Here is a 25,615-nt window from a genome sequence, read left to right as displayed (position 1 = left end):
GAAGACAAAGCCAAGGGCCGGATGATGAAGGATTGAAGTTTGTAAATGGTGGAGCACTGATGAATAATCTCAGGCACAAGACTGGCAGGGTCAAAGTTTTTATTTTATTTATTTTTTTTTTGTGATGGAGTCTCACTCTGTTGCCCAGGCAACAGAGTGCAGTGGCGTGATCTCAGCTCACTGCAACCTCCGCCTCCCGGGTTCAAGTGATTCTTTTGCTTCAGTAGCTCGGACTCCAGGCACGTTCCACCACACCCAGCTAATTTTCTTCGTATTTTTTGTAGAGACGAGGTTTCACTGTGTTAACCAGGATGGTCTCGATCTCCTGACCTCGTGATCTGCCCACTTTGGCCTCCCAAAGTGTTGGGATTACAGGCGTGAGCCACCGCACCCGGCCTTAGGGTCAAATTTTTAATCTAGGAAGATAATTTAGAGCAATATGGAAGATGGATTCTTGAGTCATGAAGATGAGTTAAGAAATTGTTATTTGTTTTTAAATGTTTTCACGGATAATACAATAAAATAGAAATAAATATTCTTGTGAGAAATGGGGAGATGGAGGGATGGGAGTTGATAATTGGTGTGAAATCAGCGAACACAAAAAAGGAGTGCTTTTAGGACACAGCTGAGTCAGCTTGTCTTGATTTCAAGTCTTTTATTGGGGTTCCGGATCAAAATTAAGTTCAGCTGTGACTGATTGACGCACCAAGTAACAAATCCTAAACAAGAGCCACTTTCCCATGAATGTAGGTTTGTCTAGGGCTCCATGGTTGCCCCATACCATCCTTGGAGACCCAGATTTTTCTATTTTGTTACTTCAGCATCCTCAGCACAGCCTCTACGTTACAGGCAGGATGGCTGTTCCAGCTCCACCTTCATATGCTCAGCCTGGAGGACGAGAGTGGAGGGGGCCTACCTCCTGTCTTGAAGGCCCTCTCCCAGCCTTAGTACATCCCACTTCCACTTAAACCCTGTGCTCTAGCATTTAGCCTAAAGGTCATACTTACCTACAAGCAAGGTTGCAAAGCACGGTTTTAATTCTGGGTGTCTATACACCCAGCTAAAATATAGGAGCTGCATTACATTTTTCTAACTGACAAATCATTATTATATGCATTTCTGGGGTACAATGTGTTGTTCTGATATATGTATATGATTTGGCACGATTAAATCAAACCAATTCACATATCCATCACCTTGATTACTGATTTTTTTTTTTTTTTACAGTGAGACATTTGAAATGTACTCTCTTAGGTATTTTGAAATAGATAATACATTATTATTGACTATAATCAGCCTGTTGTCCAATAGATCTCAAAACTTATTCCTCCTTTCTATCTGAAACTTTGTACCCTTTGATGGGACATGAGGAACAAATGGCAGTTTTTATCACAGGCCCTCAGTAGCATTTAAATTTGTTTTATTTTTATTTTATTTTATTTTATTTTGTTTTATTTTATTTTATTTTTATTTTATTTGAGACTGAGTTTTGCTCCTGTTGCCCAGGCGGGAGTACAATGGCGTGATCTCGGCTCACTGCAACCTGCAGCTCCCTGGTTCAAGTGATTCTCCTGCCTCAGCCTCCTGAGTAGCTGGGATTATAGGCATGCGCCACCACACTTGGCTAATTTTGTGCTTTTAGTAGAGACAGGGTTTCACCGTGTTGGCCAGGCTGCTCTCGAATTCCTGACCTCAGGTGATCCACCTACCTCAGCCTCCCAAAGTGCTGGGATTACAGGTGTGAGCCACCTCAACTGGCACATTTAAATTTTAAAAAAGAATAGGCCTTGTGTATATCTTGGCTATGTTTATCACTAGATCTTTCATCATTTTTGCTGCTGTTGCAGAAGTGAGTCTCTTCTTCCATCATCTTTTTTTTTTTTTTTTTTTTTTGAGACAGAGTCTCACTCTGTTGCCTGGACTGGAGTGCAGTGGCACGATCTCAACTCACTGCAACCTCCGCCTCCCAGGTTCAAGTGATTCTCCTGCCTTAGCCTCCCGAGTAACTGGGATTACAGTCATGTGTCACCATGTCTGGCTAATTTTTGTGTTTTTAGTAGAGATGGGGTTTCAGCATGTTGGTCAGGCTGGTCTCCAACTCCTGACCTCAAGTGATCTGCCCGCCTTGGCCTCCCAAAGTGCTGGGATTACAGGTGTGAGCCACCTCTTCGGCCCATCATCTTTTTTAACTTGGTGGTGTTTACTTGTGGGTAAGTGAGTTTTAAAAAAATTAATTCTATGTCTTTTCTTATTGTTTGTGATAATTTTTAGTCAATTCTCTAGGTTTTCTTTGTATACAAGCCCATCATCAGAAGATAATTTTGAATGTAATTTATTTTAAATGTTTATATTTTGTATCTCATTCACTTGCCTACTTTCATTGGTTAATAACTCCAGGACAATTTTAATAATATTTATACTACTGATATCCTTGCTTCTTTTTTTATGCTTTATTTTTTAATTGGCAAATTAAAATTATATATATTTATAGTATACACGTTTTGAAATATGTACACATTGTGGAATGATTAAATTGAGCTAATTAATATATAATTTACTTATATACTTTTTTTTTTTTTTTTTTTTGAGACGGAGTCTCGCTCTGTCGCCCAGGCTGGAGTGCGGTGGCCGGATCTCGGCTCACTGCAAGCTCCGCCTCCCAGGTTTACGCCATTCTCCTGCCTCAGCCTCCCAAGTAGCTGGGACTACAGGTGCCCACCACCTCGCCCGGCTAGTTTTTTGTATTTTTTAGTAGAGAGGGGGTTTCACTGTGTTAGCCAGGATGGTCTCAATCTCCTGACCTCGTGATCCGCCCGTCTCGGCCTCCCAAAGTGCTGGGATTACAGGCTTGAGCCACCGCGCCCGGCCCTACATACTTATTTTTTATGGTGAAAACATTAAAATCTATTCTCAGCCGGGTGCAGTGGCTCACGACTGTAATCCCAGCACTTTGGGAGACTGAGATCACCTGAGGTCAGGGGTTCAAGACCAGCCTGGCCAACATGGTGAAACCCTGTCTCTACTAAAAATACAAAAATTAGCCAGGCTTGGTGGTGTGCACCTGTAATCCCAGCTACTCAGGAGGCTGAGGAAGGAGAATCGCTGGAACCTGTGGGGCAGAGGCTGTAGTGAGCCGATATTGTACCACTGCACTCCAGCCTGGGCAACAGAGCAAGACTCCGTCTCAAAAAAGAAAAAAATCTATTCTTTTAGCAATTTTCAAGTATACAGTATCTTGTTAATAACTATAGTCATCGTGTTGAACAATAGATATCTTGAACTTATCCCTTCCAACTGAAATTTTATATCCTTTGACTAATATCTCCCCAACTCCCTACTCTCCCCAGCCCCTGGTAACCACCATTCTTCCTCTGCTTCTATGAGTTCCACTCTTTTAGATTCCACATATAACTGAGATCATGTGATATTTTTCTTTCTTTGCCTGACTTATTTCCCTCAGCATAATGTCTCCAGGTTCATCCACGTTGTCACAAATGACAGAATTTCCTTCTCCTTAAAGGTTGAATAGTATTCCATTGTGTGTATATGCTACATTTAAAAAAATCCAACTGGGTGTGGTGGCTCATGCCTGTAGTCACAGCACTTTGGGAGGCTGAGGTGGGTGGATTATATGAGGTCAGGGGTTCGAGACCAGCCTGGCCAACGTGAGGAAACCCTGTCTCTACTAAAAATACAAAAATCAGCTGGGCCTGGTAGTGCACACCTGTAATCCCAGCTACTTGGGAGGCTGAGGCAGGAGAATTGCTTGAACTCGGGAGGCAGAGGTTGCAGTGAGATGTGATCGTGTCATTGCACTCCAGCCTGGGTGACAAGAGTGAAACTCTGTCTCTAAATAAATAAATCAGTAATCCATTCCTCTGTTTTTGGACACTTAGATTGATTCCACATCTTAACTATTGTGAATACTGCTGCAGTGAACTTGGGGGTGCAGACATCTCTATGACAGATTGATATGGATGTAAACCCAGTAGTGGGATTGCTGGATCACATGGTAGCTCTAATTTTAATTTTAATTTTTTAAAGAGCTTCCATACTGTTTTCCATAATGGCTATGCTAATTTACATTCCCATTAACAGTGTTCAAGAGTTCCCCTTTCTCTGCATCCTTGCCAACGTTTATCTTTTGATTTTCAAGTAATAGCCCTTCTTACAGGTGTGAGATGGTATCTCATTGTGGTTCTAACTTGGAGTTCTCTGATGATTAGTGAGATTGGGCATTTTTCATACACCTGTTGGCCATTTCTATGTCTTCCTTTGAAAAATGTCTATTCAGGACCTCTGCCCATTTTCTAAGGAGCTGGTGTTATTGCTCTGAGTTGCTTGAGTTCCTACCTTGTTCTTCATTCCCACCTTGTTAGTGGGTCTTAAGGTCAGAGAAATAATGTGCTAGATGACCAGACGCAAAAGTGCATGAAGTCAAGGGGATATGTTGACTCCTTTAATCCTTACAGGACTGTCGAGGAAACAGGCACAGAGAGGTTCAGAACTCCTTCAGGGTCACATAGCTAGTGAGGGAGAGCTAGGATTTGAACACACATTCCTAACTCCGTTATTGCTAACACCCCTTGTCTTGAAGTGCAAAGTATGTGGTCTTAACTACCATTATCACCTTGATCTGAAGAGAATGTAAACAGCTTAATTTTCTCTTCTTGATTGTAAGAATAATCTTTCCACAGGAACTGATTCTAACTCCCAAATATCTCCCCCTTGCATTTGCTTATTTCTCTGTCAGTCATCGGGCAACACTGCAGTCCAGGCTACCATTATTTCTGACCAGGATTGCTACAGAACCCTCTCACCCATCCTACCCCCAATCCTGCCTCTTCCCATCCTTTCTCCAGGGTGCAGACAGTCATCTTGCTAGCCTGATTTAATTTGCCTAATTAATCAAGCACCAACAGACAATCAATAAATAATTATGAAATGAATGAATGAATGAATGAAATGTAAGGCTTCATTGGCCATATTCCCTCCATGTAAGCAGTGCATGAATGAACCCTACCACATTCCACGCTCTCATTTTTCCCCCAGCTGCCTTTATTCACAGATCCCTCTTTTAAGCAGTAAATTCTTTCAATATTTTTTTCAATCCATCAAGTGATGCAGTGTGACTTAAAAAGTACAATAAAAAGTAATATTAATAGTGTGGCTTAACTGGGTGAGGCTACTTCATACTCTTCCTTTTCAAATTGCACTACAATTTTAAGTAAATGACTATTCTTAATACTGGTTTTAATTTCACATGGTGAGATCAAAGCTGTAATTTTTTCCTCTCCATTTTGTTGCTTAGCTAATGTCTGTGAACTTTCACCACGACCGTCATCACCATTGCCCTCAGCATCCTCCTCGCTGTAGTCATTGCGTGTGACAGCGAAAGGTTCAAGAATCTGACTCCTGAACCCTTGGCACCGTGCCCAGAACCTCTCCAGTTCACTCACTGTTAGGGGTTGAATATTTCTCTTCCCCTGAATTCACATACTCAATCTCTAACTCTTAACGTGACTGTATTTGGAGATAGGATTTTTAGGGAGGAAATTAAGGTCAAATTAAGTCGTAAGGGTGGGACTCTAATCTGATAGGATGACTCTCCTTAAGAGAAGAAAAAAAGGCCAGGTGAGGTGGCTCACACCTGTAATCCTAGCACTTTGGGAGGCTGAGGCTGGCAGATCACCTGAGGTCAGGAGTTCGAGACCAGTCCAGCCAACATGGCAAAAGCCCGTCTCTACTAAAAATACAAAAAATAGCCAGGCGTGGTGGTGCACACCTGTAATCCTAGCTACTCAGGAGGCTGAAGCAGGAGAATCGCTTGAACCCTGGAGGTGAGCTGAGATCGTGCCACTGCACTCCAGCCTGGGCAACAGAGTGAGACTCTGTCTCAAAAAAAAAAAAAAAAAAGAAAAGAAAAAGAGAAGAAAAGATTACCAGAGTCTGCTTGCACCCTCTGGTGTACTCTCATGCTCTCCCCACCTCTCTCTTTCTCTCCGTCCCGCTTCCACCCTCCCTCTGTGCAAGCTCAGAGGAAAGGCCATATGAGGACACAGTAAGAAGGCAGCTGTCTGCAAACCACAAAAAGAGGCCTCACCAGAAACCAACCCCGGCACTTTGATCTGGGACTTCCAGCTTCCAGATCTGTGTGAAAATGAATGTCCAGCCACCAGTCTGTGGTTTTTTGTTATAGCAGCCAGAATAGACTAAGGCACTCATGGTGCTGGGAGGATCAGTAATCCAGCATCTTTCCCTTTCTTTCCGTCTTCCTAGGACCCAGGGCTGTTCCCTGTAGCCTGGCATTGTAATTGCTGGGCTTGAAGGGGAGGAAAGGGACAAGAAGACAAAAGTGATGCCTGGATATCCAGCACCTGGAGACTTTGGGCTTTCCAATATTGAAGAGGGGAGAAGGTTAAGTTAATGGAGGAATGTGAAGGAAAAAAGCAGATAGTTTAGTCTGGAGACAGGAGGAAGGGCCGCCCATCCTCAGACATGCCGCCCGGCGTGCAGGCTTCCCAAGACCATGGGCTACGGTATCCCTCCCTGGGAGGGTCTCCTGAGCAAAAGACTGACTGCAACTCTTCTTTCAGATATTTCTTCTGATTGCCTTAAAACACGCACACAGAGAAACTGAGAGCTCTTGAACTGTTTAGGAACTTAAGCTTCATGTAGGTTTGATGAAACGTTTTCATGAATTATAAAAAGTTGAACGATTTTTACACAAATTTTAAGTCAGGAGTGATTTTGCACAGAATACTTGGCAGTGATCCCGGAAGTTGTTTATATTGATTTCTAGAAGGAGATACAGAATACCAGGCTAGGTTTAAAACTCCTGAGAATGTTCAAGCAGTAATACATGCATATGCAGAAATTAAACAGAAACACTGCTGGAAACTCAAGGTCCTTCCTGATGGTCAGGACAGGCATCGCCGGGAGATTTCAGTTGACAGACAGGTCCGACTTGATCAGCCTCAGGAAAAGCTTGCAAAGAAGCACTGAAAGTTAATCACCAAAGCCAAAAAGATTAGACTGGCAAATACTCAACAAGCAAGTAAACACATTAGATTTTCTGAATATGACTGAAAGCAATTACAGTTCATTTGTTAATATTTCACTGGATACTCGAGTTGTTCTTAGGAATGTCACTTTTGTTGTGGCAGGACTCCATAAGAAATGTTTCTCTCTTTTTTTGTTTTTTGAGACGGAGTTTCGCTCTTGTCACCCAGGCTAGAGTGCAATGACTTGATCTTGGCTCACTGCAACCTCCACCTCAAGGGTTCAAGCAATTCTCCTGTCTCAGCCTCCCGAGTAGCTGGGAGGCCCCCACCACCATGCCCGGCTAATTTTTGTGTTTTTTACTAGCAACGGGGTTTCACCATGTTGACCAGGCTGGTCTCGAACTCCTGACCTCAGGTAATCCACCTGCCTCAGCCTCCCAAAGTGCTTGGATTATAGGCGTGAGCCACCGCACCTGGCCAAGAAATGTTTTTCTAAAACCTACATTAAACTAAAAGGAATACTTTTGTTCCTCAATTGATAAATAAGACTTTTTTTTTTTTCTAGAGACAGGTCCATTGTATACAATAATTTTTCAGTATACATTTTATTTGTTGAAATTGTCTTATATAAGTCAATTGCAAGTGATTTAGTAAATCAATGTGTTTTGAACATTAAAATTAAACAAACAAAAAAACACACAGAGATATACCTTTAGAGCCAGTTTTAAGCCTATGATAATATCAGTAACAAGCCCAGCTTACCAGTAAGCTTGGTTTATAATTCTAAACAAGAGGCAAAGGGAGAATTTTGCAAACAAACAAGTTTCATTCAAAGGGCATAAAATGTGTCTGTTTTTACAAAGTGCAGGGTTTAGTAAACAGGAGTGACTGGTCAAGATGAAGGAGTTGATGCCAGTAAAATGGTAAAAGGAGGCCTGGCATGGTGGTTCATGCATGTAATCCCAGCACTTTGGGAGGCCGAAGTGGGTGGATCGCTTGAGGTCAGGAGTTCGAGACCAGCCTGGCCAGTATGGTGAACTCCCCATCTCTACTGAAAATATGAAAATTAGCTTGACATGGTAATGCATGCCTGTAATCCCAGCTATTCGGGAGGCTAAGGCAGGAGAATCGCTTGAACCCGGGAGGTGGGCTAAGTGAGCTGAGATCATGCCACTGCACTCCAGCCTGGGTGACAGAGCAAGACTCCATCTCAAAAAAAAAAAAAAGAAAGAAAGAAAAAGAAAAAGTAAAAGGAGCAGGAAGTGGAGGCTTTGCCAAGCTCCCACACTTACACTCACTGGGACATGAACAAATACAGGTGGGGTAACAATGAATTCCTATCCTTCTTGGTCAAGCAGAACTGCAATCATTAGTTGGGAGAAGAAAAAAGAAGTGGACATATTTTCTTCATTTTCATGTTCTCCCTGGATTTGACAAAGGGTTTCCCCAGACTTGCATACCTAGGGCCCTGGTCACACAGGACATCCCGGCTTTTCAGGCCAGCCATTGACCAGGGCCACCTTTTGGATGGACAGCCACTTGGGCTCCAACTCAGTGTTTCAGGATCATCCTCCTAACCTTCAACTCACAACCCTTTAACCCACCTTTTAGCTTTAGGCTCCAATTCTAAAAAACTTTAAGCCACCACCGAAAGACGGACATGTGGACTAGGTCTTCAACATGTTTTCATGTAAAGTCGAGAAAACGGGAGCTTGTCCCTGAAAGGTGAGGTTGGGGTCTGTGGAGCCTATAAAATTCTGTTGGTAAAGCATTAACTATCATCCCTCTTTCTCAAGAGCTCTAGGAACTCAGGGTTGTCTCTGGTGTTTTCTACCCAAACTCCATCAGGGTCTTGAGTTATTCACCACGGTCCCTGGTTGTTCTAGATTTGGCAGCAGATTGCCTTAGATATGTGGGAACCAAGGAACTTTCCAGAACCTATGGATGCTGATGTAAGTCTCTCCCCATCCTCTGCTTGCATCTCTTCCATCCATCTAGACTGGGCCCCCGCCATCAGGGCAGCATGGATTGCACTCGTGTTGGTGTCAGGGGTGCCTCGCGTTGGTGTTAGGGGTGCCAAGGCCACTGCTGCCCAGCCTGCAGGGGTTGATTTCTCCCATGGAAATCTTCAGCAGGTGTCACTGATCGAGCCTCTCAGTGATGCTCTCCTAGACAACTGAAGGGCTGCAGAACTTTTTTCCTTGGAGTTACCAGAGAGCAAATCCTGCACTTCTTTTATCTCTTGACATCATTTCCTAATCAGGTTTAGCTTCGTTTTGTGCCCAGGCTTTGAGTAAAAATAGCATGCTTGCTAGTGCTCTGCAGGCTCTTTGTGTGTGTGTGGGAAAAAAGTTTATTAGAAAAAACGAGTTGTTTCCAAATTCAATTAAGATGATATAAGTTAGCTGCCAAGTATGTATCTTAGATTAACTGAAAAATGGCATTTGTTTCAGTCAAGATATTGAAACATTCACAAATCCCTCATTTAAAGACACCAAACTACTTAAAACTTTAACTTGTTCATTAACACATTGCTTCTCATAAATATGTGAACTAAAGTATATGAATGAAAGTGGCTTTTCAAATATGCAAAGAATATTATATTGGTTTTCAGCAGATGTGAGCTATACAAGTTGTTCTAACTAGAAAAAAAGAGAAGTTTAGGGGGCAGGATGGTTTTGTACCTATCATAGTATACACAAGTTTTTTTTTTTTTTTTTTTTGAGATGGAGTCTCGCTCTGTCTCCCAGGCTGGAGTGCAGTGGCGCAATATCGGTTCACTGTAACCTCCACCTCCCGGGCTCAAGTGATTCTCCTGCCTCAGCCTCCCAAGTAGCTGGCATTACAGGCACGCGCCACTGTGCCCAGTCAATTTTTGTATTTTTAGTAGAGACAGGGTTTCACCATATTGCCCAGGCTGGTCTTGAACTCCTGACCTCAGGTTATCCACCTGCCTCGGCCTCCCAAAGTGCTGGGATTACAGATGTGAGCCACCGTGCCCGGCCTAAACAGGATTTTCTTCAAAACATCGAAACATTAGTAGACATGTCTTATGAGCTCTCATAATGCTAATTAAAATCTAGCCAATAAGGAATTGAAATAGAAAAATATTATCTTCTGAAAATACCATTTAAAAGTTTTTAGTTCATATGTCTTGTTTTGTGTGTTTATGTACATATTTTTATTTGCAAAACGGTCAGAGATCAATCCAGTATTCAGCATTTCAAAGTATGTGAGTGAAATTAATGGAAAGATTAATGAAAGCTATTGCTATAAAGTTTACATATATGAAAACAAGTCATGTTTCTATGTCACATGTAAAGACAATCATGATAAATATATTTAAAAATCAGCAAGCAATTCTAAATTAGCTAATTTCAAGGTTAAGAAGTGACATAGCAAAACTTAGAGCATCCCAAAATAAAATTATTTTTACTAGGCCAGGCGCGGTGGCTCAAGCCTGTAATCCCAGCACTTTGGGAGGCCGAGACGGGCGGATCACGAAGTCAGGAGATCGAGACCATCCTGGCTAACACGGTGAAACCCCGTCTCTACTAAAAAATACAAAAAACTAGCTGGGTGAGGTGGCCGCGCCTGTAGTCCCAGCTACTCGGGAGGCTGAGGCAGGAGAATGGCGTGAACCTGGGAGGCGGAGCTTGCAGTGAGCTGAGATCCGGCCACTGCACTCCAGCCTGGGCGACATAGCAAGACTCCGTCTCAAAAATAAAAATAAAATAAAATAAAATTATTTTTACTTTACTTTCAAATTTTAATACATTTAATGAGTTCCCTAATCAAGTCAAGCAGAATAATAAACATTGAGCAGAAAAAGTACACCTGTTACTAGAATACTTATTAGTCTGTATTCAGAGTCTTTATAAAATAGAAAGCTGAAAGCATCAGGGTAACAACTCTGCTTCATTTCGTTATTTTTCTCTACTTAGGTGTTCAGCAAACTCTTCAACAAAGTAGTCAGGCAGAGGAGGTGAGCCTCTCCCTAGGGGGTGACTCAGGCTGGCGAAGCTCCAGCCCAGGTAACCACACTCCACAGGAGGTGGGTCTCATCCTGGGTGATGGGGAGCAGGAGGTGGTGGTGGTGGTGTCATTTGAAGTCGTGCTTCATTCCACTCCAGGTGTGACAGTGACAGTGATGGTGACAGTGAAGCAAGGGTGGAAGCCTGTTTTACAATCAGGGCTGCCAGGCGATCAGGGAACAGGGAGCAAGCCAGGGCTGTACAGGGTGGTACTTTGGGAGGTTGATGCAGGGATTGCTTGAGGCCAGGAGTTCAGCCCAGGCAACGTAGTAAGACCTATCTCTACCAAAAATAAAAATTAAACAAACAAACAAAAAAATTGGCAGGTGTGATGGTGTGGCCTGTAGTCCCAGCTGCTTGGGAGGCTGAGGCAGGAGGATTACTTGAGCCCAGGAGGTCAAGGCTGCAGTGAGCTATGATCACACTACTGTACTCCAGCCTGGGCAACAGAGCAAGAGCCTGTCTAAAAAAATAAGATAAAATAAAAGAAACAAACAAACACCCGAAGGCACTCTCAGGCATAGCCTTCCAGTGTGACCTAGTTAGTGCTGGCCTGTGGGATGTGAGGGGCAGAGGCTCGGCACAGCCCTCAGAGACTCCAGTTCTGTAGTTTCTCCTCTCTTCGCTTCCATTCGTTTTAGCTGCATTCAGCTATGCAGCGATGACCAGACAGTGACGGCCAGACCTGCCCTACACACGATGCTCCTGGTGACAGGAAGATGCTGATTCCTTCTTGAGTATTTGATTCAACTAATATTTATGGAGCATTTATCGGAGCATGGCATCATAGTGTAGGCAAAAATATATGTGATGCACATTCACTGAGAGTTTGCTTTACATAGAACAGGAATTAGGAAGTTTGCAACCTGCGAAAATTACTTTTTCTAGTTGCAAAAAATGTATGTGTACTCTGAGAAAGTATATTATCTCTAAAAGAAATTCAAACATACAAAATATAGAAAATAAAAAAGTAGAGCTAATCCCATAATCTCTCCCTCCAGATGTAGCCGCAGTTAGAATTTATCTTCAAAACCTTTTTAATATCCTTAAATCTCTGGGAGTGTTTTATTTTTGAAAATTAGGAGAACAGGGCCAGGCGCGGTGGCTTTGGGCTGGGCACAGTGGCTTATGCCTGTAATCCCAGCACTTCAAGAGGCCGAGGCGGGTGGAACACCTGAGGTCAGAAGTTCGAGACCAGCCTGGCCAACATGGTGAAACCCCATCTCTACTAAAAATACAAAAATTAGCTGGGCGTGGTGGCACACGCCTGTAATCCCAGCTACTTGGGAGGCTGAGGCAGGAGAATCGCTTGAACCCGGGAGGCGGAGGTTGCAGTGAGCCGAGATCATGCCACTGCACTCTAGCCTGGGTGACAGAGCGAGACTCTGTCTCAAAAACAACAACAACAACAACAACAAAACCCAAAATACTACTACTACTACTAAAAAAAGACAATTAAGACAACATTAAAATTATAGAGTATATGAAAGTATTGGAATTCTGGTTAAAGAAAATAATCTCAAAAACCTTCCCCAATTTTATTTTATTATTTCATTAAAATGATTTTATTTTACTAGAAAAAACGTTATTGGTCAATTCATCGATGAGAGTCCCATGGAGAGGAGGCTCAGGAGATGTAAGAGGTGCCACCTGCTGTCCTGCCGCCATGGAGCTGTTGCCTGAGCCAAGTTCTGGAGGCTCGGCTGGCCCCACCCTCTGAGATTACGGATTCAGGTTCAATGCAACACAGAGCAATATATCTTTCTAGAACACAACCCTGCCTGGGAGCCTTCAGCTTGAAATTGAAGAGCTAATTTTCCCCAGACCAATAAAGCAAATGCTTGACGTGATAGCATCTAGTTTCCTGCAGGCCTGAGAGATGGATCGTGATGCTGGGATCTAAGGGCAACACATTTATCGGAGGAGGCAACGTGTTTGCTCATCCATTGAGCTGGCTACAAAGGATGCTTAGGATACAAGGGATGTGTTCACTCAAGATGCTATCTAAGTAATTGTCTATTGGTAATAAAAAAAAATAGCTAGAAATAAATTAAAATTCACTCCTCCAGGAATACCTTTGGTCTGAGAGCAATAAATGTGTCAAATTACCATCTGTAATACAAATGTCAGGGATCTGTATGTACTGTTATTGGTGGATACTATAATTCCCAGGCCCAAGTAGAAATAGAAAATTTGCAGCTGGCTAGGTGCAGTGTATTTAAATGTGTTTTGGGGGGTAATATGGAGAATAGGTGTATTGTTTTTTGTAAAGCAATTTAATGGTAATAGGCAAAATGGCAGTGATAAAGTAGGGAACACAAGAGGACACAGATAAAAATAGGGAGACCTCGATCAGGCATCTTTGCTGGGATGACTCCACATTACAAGTTAGAGTTATACACACACACACTCACACTCTCTCTCACACACACACACACACACACACAGTTGCCTGATGTAGCAAAGAAAAATCAGAACGTCCTTCCCTCTCTGAATTATTTGTTCCTCCTATGTGCTCCCTGGGCTCCCATCACTCTGACCCTGTTCAGTTCTCTTCATCCGCCAATGGACTGTAAGTTCATTCCACCACTTTATCCCCAGTGTGTTTCACTGTGCCTGGCTTAAGTCAGATATTCAGTTAACATCTGTTGACTGAATGGATGAAAGAGTGAGTGGCACAGAAAACACACTCACACTTGAAGATCGCACAGCCATGTGAAGTTGACTGTGGATTGCACTGAAGAATGAGGCTGGGACAGTAGAGAGGCCCAAAGGAGGGGGCCGTGAAGGCAAGCCTGATTCCGCCCTGCAGCCACTAGATACTGGGGCTGGTCCTGGGCACAGGAGAGACCGGTGAGCATTGATGTTTCAGAAAGAATATTCTTCCAGCAGCATGAAGGGCAGCTTATGGATAGGTGAGGTGGGAGGCAGGTGGGAGATGAGACAGAAGGATTTGTGCTTTATAATCTGAGTTGGAAATGTGAGTGTTTCATCTCTGTGGTCTGTGGGTTTCAATATTAGTTATATTCTGCAGGTGAATATGACAGTGATTTAGAGCAGGATTGACCCTAAGTCTCCCCTGCCACCTCCCAACAGCCGCACTGTTACTGTTATGACCACCATCATAGGAGGGGCAGGAAGACGTCGCAGCGTCTCAGCTGAAGGAGTTTTTGGGTGGAAGCGGCCAGAAGGCACCTGTGCTAGAGTAGTTAATCATTAAAAACACACACTAAAGCTCCCTTACAATATAAATGGTGTATGTTAGTGTGAACAACCAGGAGGGCAGAGAGAGAGTTACCTGAATATGCGGAGGACACACAGGAAAGAGCTATGACGCAGCGGCTGAGAAGGTGCCAAGATAACTGTGGCTGGCAGAGCCTGCGAGTTCCAAGTTTCCTCTCCGCTCAGTTCCTAACTCCTGTCCCACTGCCCACCTCCCACAACAAGAAAACATTATTCAAGAGTAGCTGGTGCCTGTGATTTCTTTCATAAGAAGCAGTCTTTAATTCTGCATTGGAGATGAGAGGTTTAGTCTAAAAGATGAGGAGACTCTTGAAAACAGCTCCAATCTAGATGCAACCAGTTAATAAATTCCTGTCCTATGGAGATAAGTTATCACAGCAAATCCAACCACAGGCAGTACAGCTCCTGAATCATCAGCGAGAATTATAAGGAGATGATCAAATGGGTAAGTTTTAGATTAATACAACGGTGTAAAACCCAGGGAAGGAGGAAATCCTGAGACTTTTTCTGTATCTGAAATGACAAATGTTCCTTAATTCTTTAAACACCCATTAAAGAAACGAAAATTACTTTCTCATTCTCTAAAAACAATTTACGAACTTGCAGAGGGGAGAGAGTCTGGGGGAATGGGAATCAAAGATGAAGGGATGGGGGAAACGTCCGCTGGAGAAAAGCGAGAGACGCACGTGTTTTGCCAGAAATTGAGCACTTAGGATTTTTGGCATTGCTGTTATGAAGACAGGAAGTTCTGATGGACATATATTAGGGTTGCCAGATAGAACACAGGACGCTCAGTTAAATTTGAATTTCAATTAAACAACCAATAGTACATGAGACAGTTGCATTGCATAGGGTGGGCATATATATTTCATGGGACTAAGCACATCATTCCCTTCCAGGAGAGAGTGATGCTGCACTATAGCAGAGGTTAGCAAACTACGACCTGTGGGCCAAATCCAATCCTCTTCTTGTTTTCGTAAATGAAGTTGTATTGCAACAGGGCCTGCTCATTCATTTAAATATCGTTCATGGTTATTTTCACACCATAACAGCAGAACTGAATAGTTGAGTCAGACAGCATAGACTTCAAAGCCTGAAATAATTACTTTCTGTTCTAGTGGAAATCAGGAGTTTTCTAGGTATAGAAGTTTAGGGGAAAAAAAACTGTTTCTGGTCCTGAGGTTTCAGAAAACATGACAAATAGGAGGATGCAAGAAGTTCGGTGAGTGGGGAGAATTATAAGCAGAAAATTTAAGTGGAGATCAGCTTTTTTTTTTTTTTTTTTTTTTTTTTTTTTTTATTTTAATCTGAGACAGATTCTTATTCTGTCACTCTGGCTGAAGTACAGTGGTGAGATTATGGCTCACTGTAGCCTCGACCTCCCAGGCTCAAGCAGTCCTCCCACCTTAGCCTCCCAAAGTGCTGGGATTACAGACAGTGAGGCACTGTGAGTGGTGAGGTCAACTTTGGAAGGGTTTTGTAAACCATTTTAAGGAATACCTTTGCTCTTTCTGTTTAATCTTCCTATAATAGTTTTCCTCTCAACATGCCTGTTAAAATCTTACCTGTTCTCGGTGGCTCAAGCCTGTAATCCCAGCACTTTGGGAGGCCGAGGCGGGCGGATCACGAGGTCAGGAGATCGAGACCATCCTGGCTAACACAATGAAACCCCGTCTCCACTAAAAAAATACAAAAAAATTAGCCGGGCGTGGTGGCGGCGCCTGTAGTCCCAGCTACTCGGGAGGCTGAGGCAGGAGAATGGCGTGAACCCGGGAGGCGGAGCTTGCAGTGAGCCGAGATCGCGCCACTGCACTCCAGCCTGGGTGACAGAGCGAGACTCCGCCTCAAAAAAAAAAAAAAAAAAAAAAAAAAAAAAATCTTACCTGTTCTTTGAAGCAAGCTTTAATCTCACCTTGAGCATAAGATTTTTGGTAACAATATTTTTGCTCATTGTTCTTTTTACTTATAAGCGCAATAGTACTTATAGTGGGTTGTCATTAGCTGTTTCCCTTACTTGACAGAAAGGTTCTTTTTTTCTTTTGAGACAGAGTCTCACTCTTTCACCCACCCAGGCTGGAGTGCAGTGGCATGACTTTGGCTCACTGCAACCTCTGCCTCCCATGTTCAAGCAATTCTCCTGCCTTAGCCTCCCGAGTAGCTGGGATTACAGGTGCCCGCCACTATGCCCAGTTAATTTTTGTATTTTTCGTAGAGATGGGGTTTCTCCATGTTGGCCAGGTTGGTCTCGAACTCCTGACCTCAGGTGATCTACCTGCCTTAGCCCGTCAAAGTGCTGAGATTACAGGCATGAGCCACCGTGCCCAGTCAGAAAAGTTCTTAAATGCAGAAATTATTTGTCTCTATAGGCACTAAAGTGATTAAGGTAGTTATGTATAAGTAGATGTTCAATAAATAAATATTGAATAGATATAGTGATGGCCCTACAAGAGTGTAAGAATAATTACAACATTGTTTAGCTACAACAGTTGAATGCTTCTGCAGGGACAATCTCTCTGGCATGGTCCACATCTTCCAATGTTCAGTGCTGTCATTTACACCTGCTTCTTTACACTGCTGACTAATGGGGCAAATCTTTTCTACTTTATTATTGCTTTTGCCTTTCTTTCTCATGACTAATAACCCACTGGCCAAGCTAAATGTCAGTCGTCATCTTCTTTGCTCATATCCTTCTCCTTCAAATTGTGCTGTCAAGCATTTCAATGTTGACTGGCTTAGGTGGGAATAATGCTCCTGACCGTAAGGCTATTTTTCCCGCTTTGCACAAATCTTTGAGCAATGAGCATACTTCTTTGGTAGCTTTGTTACAGTCCAGCAATACCTGGGCATCTATTCTCTGTATTGAAAAAAGAGCATGGTCAAAGGATTCAGTATCGAGCTCCGTATTTAACGACTAACGAAGACATTTAATTTGAAATACCACTTGTCTCCAAACTGACATTTTATGTATGAGAAACCTGAGATCCACACACAGATCAAATGACAGGCAGCTGGTTTTCATGGAAGTCCAGGGAAGCACCTACTATCAGGTTGCAAACTTCTCCCTTTAGAAGATAACAGTTAAAATCTTTCTGTCTCCCACTCTTGGCTCTAATTTGTTTATCAGACAATCAGCAGTTTTGTCATTGTTTCTTCATTTGGAGACAGAACTAGTAAGTCTTGGTCAAGCCCAGTGATTCATTTCCTTGTTTTTTTTTCACTGCAGTCCCCATTCAGGGCTCTGCCAAGTGCTCTTTTGCATGGGGGAGGGGTGCAGCCTGTGCCCTCTTGACCTAAAAGAGCTCTGGTTGGGCGGTGAGTCATTAATTCCCTAATGTCTTTTCCAACTGTAGATAAAAATCACAGTTGATTAAATGATGCGGTAAGGTGTGGAATGAAGGTTGGCATGGGTCTAGGGAAAAAAGTACATTTCCTTTTCCAAAGTACAGTATTTATTTTAATTGGCTCACAATAAATAGTAGGGGTAATTGTAACTCACAAAAGAGAAGTGCCCTTTGGAGAACTGGCATCATATAGAAAAGAACAAAAGGACATAGAAAAGTTTTACAGCAATCCTGATATTTGTGACTTAGAGTGATTTTTATAGGATTATAAAATTTGCTGGAATTAGTAGCTCTGTAGAGAGAATAGGAATCATAGAATTTCAGAGCCAGAAGGTATTTCACAAAGTATGTCAACCTCCTTATATTGCTGATAAGAAAAATGAGGCAATGAAGTGCTCAGAGGTAGGATTTCTTTCGCAAGTCCTTGGGGTACCTCCATTTGCAAAGTTGCAGATGAATCACAAGTTCTGATGACCTCTGACCTCTAGAATCACCTAAACACAGTGGAGAAGCTGCAACTGGCTACCGGGTATCCCAGGTGGGTCAAGGGGACAGCCCTCTTTCAGACGTGCTGTACTCCCAAAGTCTCATCACATTTAGTAGGACTTCTCCCAAATATGTGGGGGTTCAGGCTCCCCAGACCCCTCTGTGTCTCTCCATTAACATTTCAGTTTGGTATTGGGCTTCCTGGGGCTCTAATAATGCTCTGGGAATTCAAAATGAGGTGTAGAGAGGATGTGTGAGATGAATATTTCTGCAACATAATGATGTTACTCTTCTGCTTACATGTCTTTGAAAGCCCTTTCTTGCCAACACCAGTATTTCAAATTGTAGTTTTATTGTTACTGAGCTATGGTAAGGCCAACAGGTTGGGAGATGATTGGTATGGAAAAGACAGTTTGTTACTAACAGTTCCCAAGAGGAGGGGGCAAGCGTCCTGCTGGGCCCCACGAGGAAACACCAGGGTGGGTCCGGAGGCAGGAGAGAGGGGGAGCAGAGTGTGGGCAAGAAGCTTTATTGTGGCTTCCACAGGAAAGGCAAGGCTAGGTAGGCTTAGGATTGGTAAGCCTGAATAATTTCAGTGGGTTCTGGGCTACAGAGGTTGTCCCTAGTTGTCTGGTACCTAGCTCTTGGATGATTAGTGCAGAGGAGCATTGTCTCCAGGGTATGTGTGCCAGGTGGAAGATGCGGTGGGTGTTGGCTCTGGATTGTTAGTTTCCATATGAAGGATGAGCTCCCAGGTGAGTTGTTTGCTATCCCTAAGAATTGGCAAGCCCCGAGAGGGGCAGTCTCTCCCCTGTCAGCAAGGCCCAGACACCAGAGCATCAAGAATGCAGAAAATATAGATAATATAAACCTCATTTGCAGGAGTGTGCACCTTGGAACAGTTTTCCTGGGAGATGCTCGAAGCGAGAGGATTCTGTCCTCTATTTTGGGAACTGCTGCCTGTGGACCCCCTCTGGCAGTGTGTTAGCAGATTAAGGTCACTGGGGGAAATCCTGCTTGAAAGAAACCTGTTAGCCTTTTTTTAACCCTGTTTTCCAAGCTTGTTTAACCACAAAATCCTTTTTTTTTTTTTTTTTTTTTTTTTTTGAGACGGAGTCTCGCTCTGTCGCCCAGGCTGGAGTGCAGTGGCGCGATCTCGGCTCACTGCAAGCTCCGCCTCCCGGGTTCACGCCATTCTCCTGCCTCAGCCTCCCGAGTAGCTGGGACTACAGGCGCCCACAACCGCGCCCGGCTAATTTTTTGTATTTTTAGTAGAGACGGGGTTTCACCGTGGTCTCGATCTCCTGACCTTGTGATCCGCCCGCCTCGGCCTCCCAAAGTGCTGGGATTACAGGCGTGAGCCACCGCGCCCGGCAACCACAAAATCCTTTTGAAAAACACGAACTGTCATTTTTAAGATATCTTGATTATGTGGTTTAGAGGTAGAATCCAGGCTTTGCTTTGTTCAAAATCTGGCCCTCACCTTCTCTCCTGGGGATTCTAGTAAGAACCATCCACGGCAGGCAGGCTGGTTTAATTAGGGTTACTATCGCAAGCTTCCTTCCTGCCTCCAAGCTTCACTCAACCGGTTTGCCCATGATTCAGGATAGTACCTCGTGCTCCTTCCCTAATCCAAGTCTTTCTAGCACCACCTCCTCTGTGAAGTCCTTGCCAGCTTCCCCAGCCCACAAAATAGATGTTGCACACCACGTGTCAGACTATTCTAAGCACTTTGGAAACCTTAACTAACTTAATCATCACTGTGGTCCCACAAGGCTGGTACAATTTGTATCCCTATTTCACAGATGAGGAACCTGAGATGTAGAGATGTTGAATGACATGCACAGTCATTGATTTGGTTTGGATCTGTGTCCCCACCCTGACCTCATATTGACTTGTAATCCCCAATGTTGGAGGTGGGGCCTAATGGGGTGTGATTGAATTATGGGGGTGAATTTCCCCTTTGGTGCTGTTCTCTTGATAGTGAGTGCGTTCTGGTGAGATCTGGTCATTTAAAAGTGTGTGGCATCTCCCCTCCCCGCTCTCTCCCTCCTGCTCTGCCATGCAAAGTGCTCGCTCCCCCTTTGCCTTCCGCCATGATTGTAAGTTTTCTGAGGCTTCCCCAGAGGCAGAAGACACTGTGCTTCCTGTAGAGCCTGCAGAACTGGGAGCCAATTAAACCTCTTTTCTTTATAAATCACCCAGTCTCAGCTATTTCTTTATAGCAGTGCAAGAAAGGACTAATAGAGTCATAAAGCTGAAAGGTGTTCAGGATGTCACTGGCATTCAGTGAATGCTGTTAGAATAAATGAAAATATCCATGGGAAGCAGATCTCTTCTAAAATGTGTGTGTGTGTTTGTGTGTGTGTGTGTGTGTGAATACGTGCTTTAAATCAAAGGGAAGGTGCATCTTTCACTCTCTCTCATTTGACATTCTGCAACTTTATTACGACTCCACTCATTCATAATTTGTTCAGATGGAATTTACATTTAGAGTTTACTTTGGCTTAGCAGATGATTTTCTGAGTCCCTCCTCTGAGAGAGTGTAAGTTCATAGGTAAACAGGAACGCAGGGAAAAATTTAAAACCACTTAAATGTACTAGCTTTTATTAGCAGCACAATATACTACTAATTCATTCTTATACATTAATTACAATAACATTTTAACAACTGTATCAGTCAGGGTTCAACCAGAGAAGCAGAACCAGCAGGACATAGTTATTAAGAGGCATATTGCAGGGAATTGGATATGTAACCACGGGGCTGGATAGTCAAGTCTGAAATCTGTAGGGTAGTCTCCAGAAGGGGCTGGAGTTGCTATGCACCGGCAGAATTTCTTCAGAGAAGTCTCAGTTCTGCTTTTAAGATCCTTCAACTGACAGAATCAGGCTGCCTCAGATTATCTCAGATAATCTCCCTTAACAAATAAAGTCAACTGACTATGGACTTGACTCACATCTACAAAATACCTTCCCAGCAACCCCTAGAGTAGGGTTTGACTGAATCACTGGGGACTGTAGCCTCACCAAATTCACACATCCAAAGGCAGTTACAAGAACCTTTACTAATTACGTTTTTAGTCTATTTTATGTTTCTATTTGTATTTTAAAATAAAAAATAATTTAGAAATAAGCTATTGAATACCTAAGATGTTTTAATCATCTGAATGGACTTTCCTTCAGTTGGTAGGGAGGTAACATGACACTAGTTACTGGTATTTCCTTGCTTTTCTGTTATCTTCAGATCTCTTTCTGTTTATGTCTGTTTCTCTCTCCCTTCATGTTCCAGGTGTAAGTATCTCCAGTTGACATTAACCTTGAGCCTCAGTCACCTTACCGGAAAATGAGGATGATTATAAAGTGCTGACATAATAGGGTGGACTGGAGGATGACATGAATTAATGAAAGCACTTGGATGAGGGTCTGGTAGGCAATGAGTGGTGCCCTCTTTGTAGCAGTAGGAATTGCTAAATGCCCTCTGATTAAATTCCTCTGGCCATGACCATGCTTGTGAGTGACAGAGGTCTTTCCAGAAGATATTAGGAGGCTGTGGCATCACGTGTTGAAGAATTAAAACATTAGTATATACCAATGCCTTTCTAACATAAAATGTATCATTTTCAAAGACCTGTTTTCTATTACCTTTCTGGGGTACTAGAGACTCACACACTCCTCCTGGCTGCCAGTTGGACTGGCTTTTGTTTTTGTTTTTGTTTTTTTTTGAGACGGAGTCTGATTCTGTCACCCAGGCTAGAGTGCAGCAGCGCCATCTTGGCTCACTGCAAGCTCCGCCTCCCAGGTTGACGCCGTTCTGCTGCCTCAGTCTCCCGAGTACCTGGTACTACAGGCGCCCACCACCACGCCCGGCTAATTTTTCTGTTTTTAGTAGAGACGGGGTTTCACCGTGTTAACCAGGATGGTCTTGATTTCCTGACCTCGTGATCCGCCCGCCTGGGCCTCCAAAAGTGCTGGGATTACAGGCGTGAGCCACCGCGCCCGGCCTGGACTGGCTTTTGAAAAGTCATGGCAGCTTTGCTGTCAGGCCAGGTATGATGGTCTTTCACAGGGAGGGACTTTCTTGCCACAAAATTGGTCACACTGCTCCTCAACACTGAATGTGTTCAAAGACCCTGATAGGCAGCAAGACAGTTTTACCAGGTAGCTTCCTTTTGAGGTGGAACTCACTATCAGGAGAACAGCACCAAGGTAGGAATTCACCCCCATGATCCAATCACCTCCCATTAGGCCCCACCTCCAACACTGGGGATTACAGTTCAACATGAGATTTGGGCAGATCCAAACAATGTAAATAAGTAAGTGTGTTTTATTGTCATATTGGGTTGGAGGAATATACTAAGATGCAGAGAAAGGGCCTTCTCTAGCCTCAGCTCTAGAATTAGACAAAGCAGGCCAGACATCTAGGCCTTTGCCCACCAGCTCTGGGTCAAACTGACTGTTACTGAGCACTAAACTCACTCTTCTTTCTAGGTGGGTACCAACACCCAAGCTTAGGTGAGGCTGTGGGGAAAAAACCCTGATTTTCTTCCCCAGTTCTTTTTCCCTGGCACTGCTGGCAATGGCAGGAAGACACATTCCATTTGCCAGCAGGAATGCTTTCCTAATTTGCTTTTTGAAGAGTACAGCAAAATTTCTTCTGGGGAAAAGAGTGACAGTCGCTGCCATGTAAACAGGAGGCAAGGGCTTGCGGCACTACCAGAGCCTCCTCTTTGCAGAACGCTCTGAGCTGCTTTGAGGCTTGTGAGGGGAGGGGTGTGAGTGGTGAGGAGGATGTTTGCTTTACACATCCACCTCCATAAACTGTCCGTGCCATCTGGTAGAGACTGTATATGCTGTTGTCCTAGACGCAGGAAGAATCATCTCTTCTGCGATGATGTTTTGATGGAGAGCTCCCGTGTCAGAGCTGCTGACTGTGTACCTGCAGCCAGCAGAGCAGGTCCCCTTCCTTTATCTGCTTCTTCCTGTCCCTAGCCCCTTGCATTTCCACCTCACCCCGAGATGGTGAAGCCCTCACTCACGTGGGAGAACGCAGACTTGCCCCTGCATGCATTGCCATGCTTCCTAGAGGAGAGCTCAAAGCACAGCAGGGGCTCAGCAAATGTTGGCTGAATAAATGAATTAATGGATCTACTAAGGTGCTTCCAGGTTCACCCTAAGGAATAGCTTACAGAGTTTCTAAGGGCCAGGTGTAGTGGCTCACGCCTGTAATTCCAGCACTTTGGGAGGCCAAGGTAGGAGGATAACTTGAGCCAAGGAGTTCTAGGTTAGATTGAGCTGTGATTCAGCCACTGCATTCCAGCCTGGGTCACAGAACGAGACCCTGTCTCCAAAGAAACAAACAAACAAACAGACGTTTCTTAGGACAAAAGCCACTAGGAACAAGAATTCAGCCAGGTGCGGTGGCTCACACCTGCAATCCCAGCCCTCTGGGAGGGTTGGGGAGGTGGATTTTTTGAGCCCAGAAGTTCAAGACCAGCCTGGGTAACATGATGAAACCTCATGTCTACAAAAAAAAAAAAAAAAAAAAAATACAAAAATTAGCCTGGCATGGTAGTGCACACCTGTTGTCCCAGCTACTCAGGAAGCTGAAGTGGGTGGACTGCTTGAACCCAGGAGGTCGAGGCTGCAGTGAGCTGAGATCATACCATTGCACTCCAGCCTGGGTGACAGAGCAAGACCTTGTCTCCAACAAACAAACAAAACCTGAATTCAGAAATGGTTGTCACAGATGTATGTAATAATGGAAGAGCATTTCTGACTTAGAAGAATAAGTACTTAGAAACAATGTTCATATTATAAGGGAAAGGCGCTGCTACTGTGGTGATGGATTTTGGTGGCATTACAACCAAATGATTTATGTATTGGGATAATGAGACTGTATCATCCTGCTTTTCATTTAAAGGTTGTTATTTAGTTTAATGATAACTTCAAGCTAGAAGGTAGGACTAGGATTAAGTATTGAGCAATGGTTAAGAAAAGAGTTGATGGTAGGTGCCATGAAGAGTAATCATGAGATGAAATTTTCAAAGGTCACTCTGTTTAATTCTAATCTGAACAATCAATGTGTTAAATTATCTCAATAATTTATTTAAATCAACATTCATATAAATAGGGGTGAGTACATCAATTTTGACCATTTCCTGAGTTCCAATTCACATAAGTGCTTGTGGCCAGAGGTAGGTAGGTAGAGAAAATATGTTACCCTCTTCAAGAGCTTTAGCCTGAATACTAGCACAGGTGTTTCAGTGGTGTCTGAAAGTCAAAGTGAAACTGTTGCTTGTGGCTATCTAGTTCCCGAATTATAAAATAAACTGCTGATCTTCATTGCTGTTTTTTAAATATTTTGTTACTGATAGATCAAATATTCACTAGGCTTTATCAAGTATGCCTGTGTGTGTTCACATCATTAAACTAACATTTACTGCTCCCTCCTCTAAGCACTATATGTGTGTTGACTTATTTAACTCTCTCAACAGTCTGTGAGGAAGTCATTATCATTCTTTATGTTAAGGACCAGCCTGGCCAACATGGCAAAACCCTGTCTCTACTAAAGATACAAAAAATTAGGCTGGGTGTGGTGGCTCACGCCTGTAATCCCAGCACTTTGGGAGTCCAAGGTGGGCAGATCACCTGAGGGCAGGAGTTTGAGACCAGCCTGGCCAACGTCGTGAAACCCTGTCTCTACTAAAAATACAAAACAAAATTAGCTGGGTATGGTGGCAGGTGGCTGTAATCCCAGCTACTCAGGAGGCTGGGCAGGAGAATGGCTTGAACCCAGGAGGTGGAAGTTGCAGTGAGCCGAGATCACACCACTGCACTCCAGTCTGGGCTACAGAGCAAGACTGTCTCAAAAAAGAAAAAAAAAAACAAAAGAAGATAAGGAAAGGGAAATACAGGGAAGTGATCACACAGTCCTAGTTCCACACTCAACACTGAGTGCCACAGCCACTGCCATACAGACAGGGCCACTGGCTGGCCTGTCTACACATGTTCTTTCAGGGAAATGATGCAAATGTCAGACGACAGTCAGACTCTGATAGGGTATCATCCACAAACACAACCTGGAGGCACGGTGTACCCGCTTCAGCTTTTGAACTCCACCTACAGTATTATTGGAGTGGTCAAAATGGGGGTGGCTTCTGCAAGGAAACATCTAAAACTAAAGGAACAGGACTCGTCACAACTCTGGTGTCCTCAGGGAGGAATGCACCTTGGTGATGCTGAGGGCTGGGACCCACACTGTGCCCATTCCCCTGCTGCAGTCTCACTTTGTCTCGTCCCTGACTTGGAATGAAATACTTGCCTCCAGCTGGGATGTAAACATTTTGGAGTCTTTCGATATTTGTTCCAATTTAGCCAGTCATCATTGACATTTTCCTGGAAATTTGCACAATATTCTTTCATTTGTTTTAACACTGGGATGAATTCCAAATGAAGAAGGCTCACTATTCTTCAGCGTGTTTTTAAAAAAATTTTGAACCTCTCCCTC

The 25,615-nt window shown here is 43.6% G+C and overlaps 1 long non-coding RNA gene across 1 annotated transcript in view; it reads left to right on the top strand.

Annotated features, from left to right (window-relative positions):
* LOC106994566 (uncharacterized) overlaps positions 1-12,751 on the top strand; it is a 75,609-nt gene extending 62,858 nt beyond the window's left edge. Inside the window, exons 4-5 of the long non-coding RNA XR_013408157.1 lie at positions 10,949-11,038; positions 12,616-12,751. This is a non-coding gene — a long non-coding RNA (uncharacterized LOC106994566). The remainder of the gene's footprint in view (positions 1-10,948; positions 11,039-12,615) is intronic.
* Positions 12,752-25,615: the final 12,864 nt, after the last annotated feature.

This window comes from Macaca mulatta, chromosome 18, assembly GCF_049350105.2.
Source record: "Macaca mulatta isolate MMU2019108-1 chromosome 18, T2T-MMU8v2.0, whole genome shotgun sequence".
NCBI classification, from domain to species: domain Eukaryota; kingdom Metazoa; phylum Chordata; class Mammalia; order Primates; family Cercopithecidae; genus Macaca; species Macaca mulatta.
This window is presented reverse-complemented; position numbering and strand designations above follow the sequence as displayed.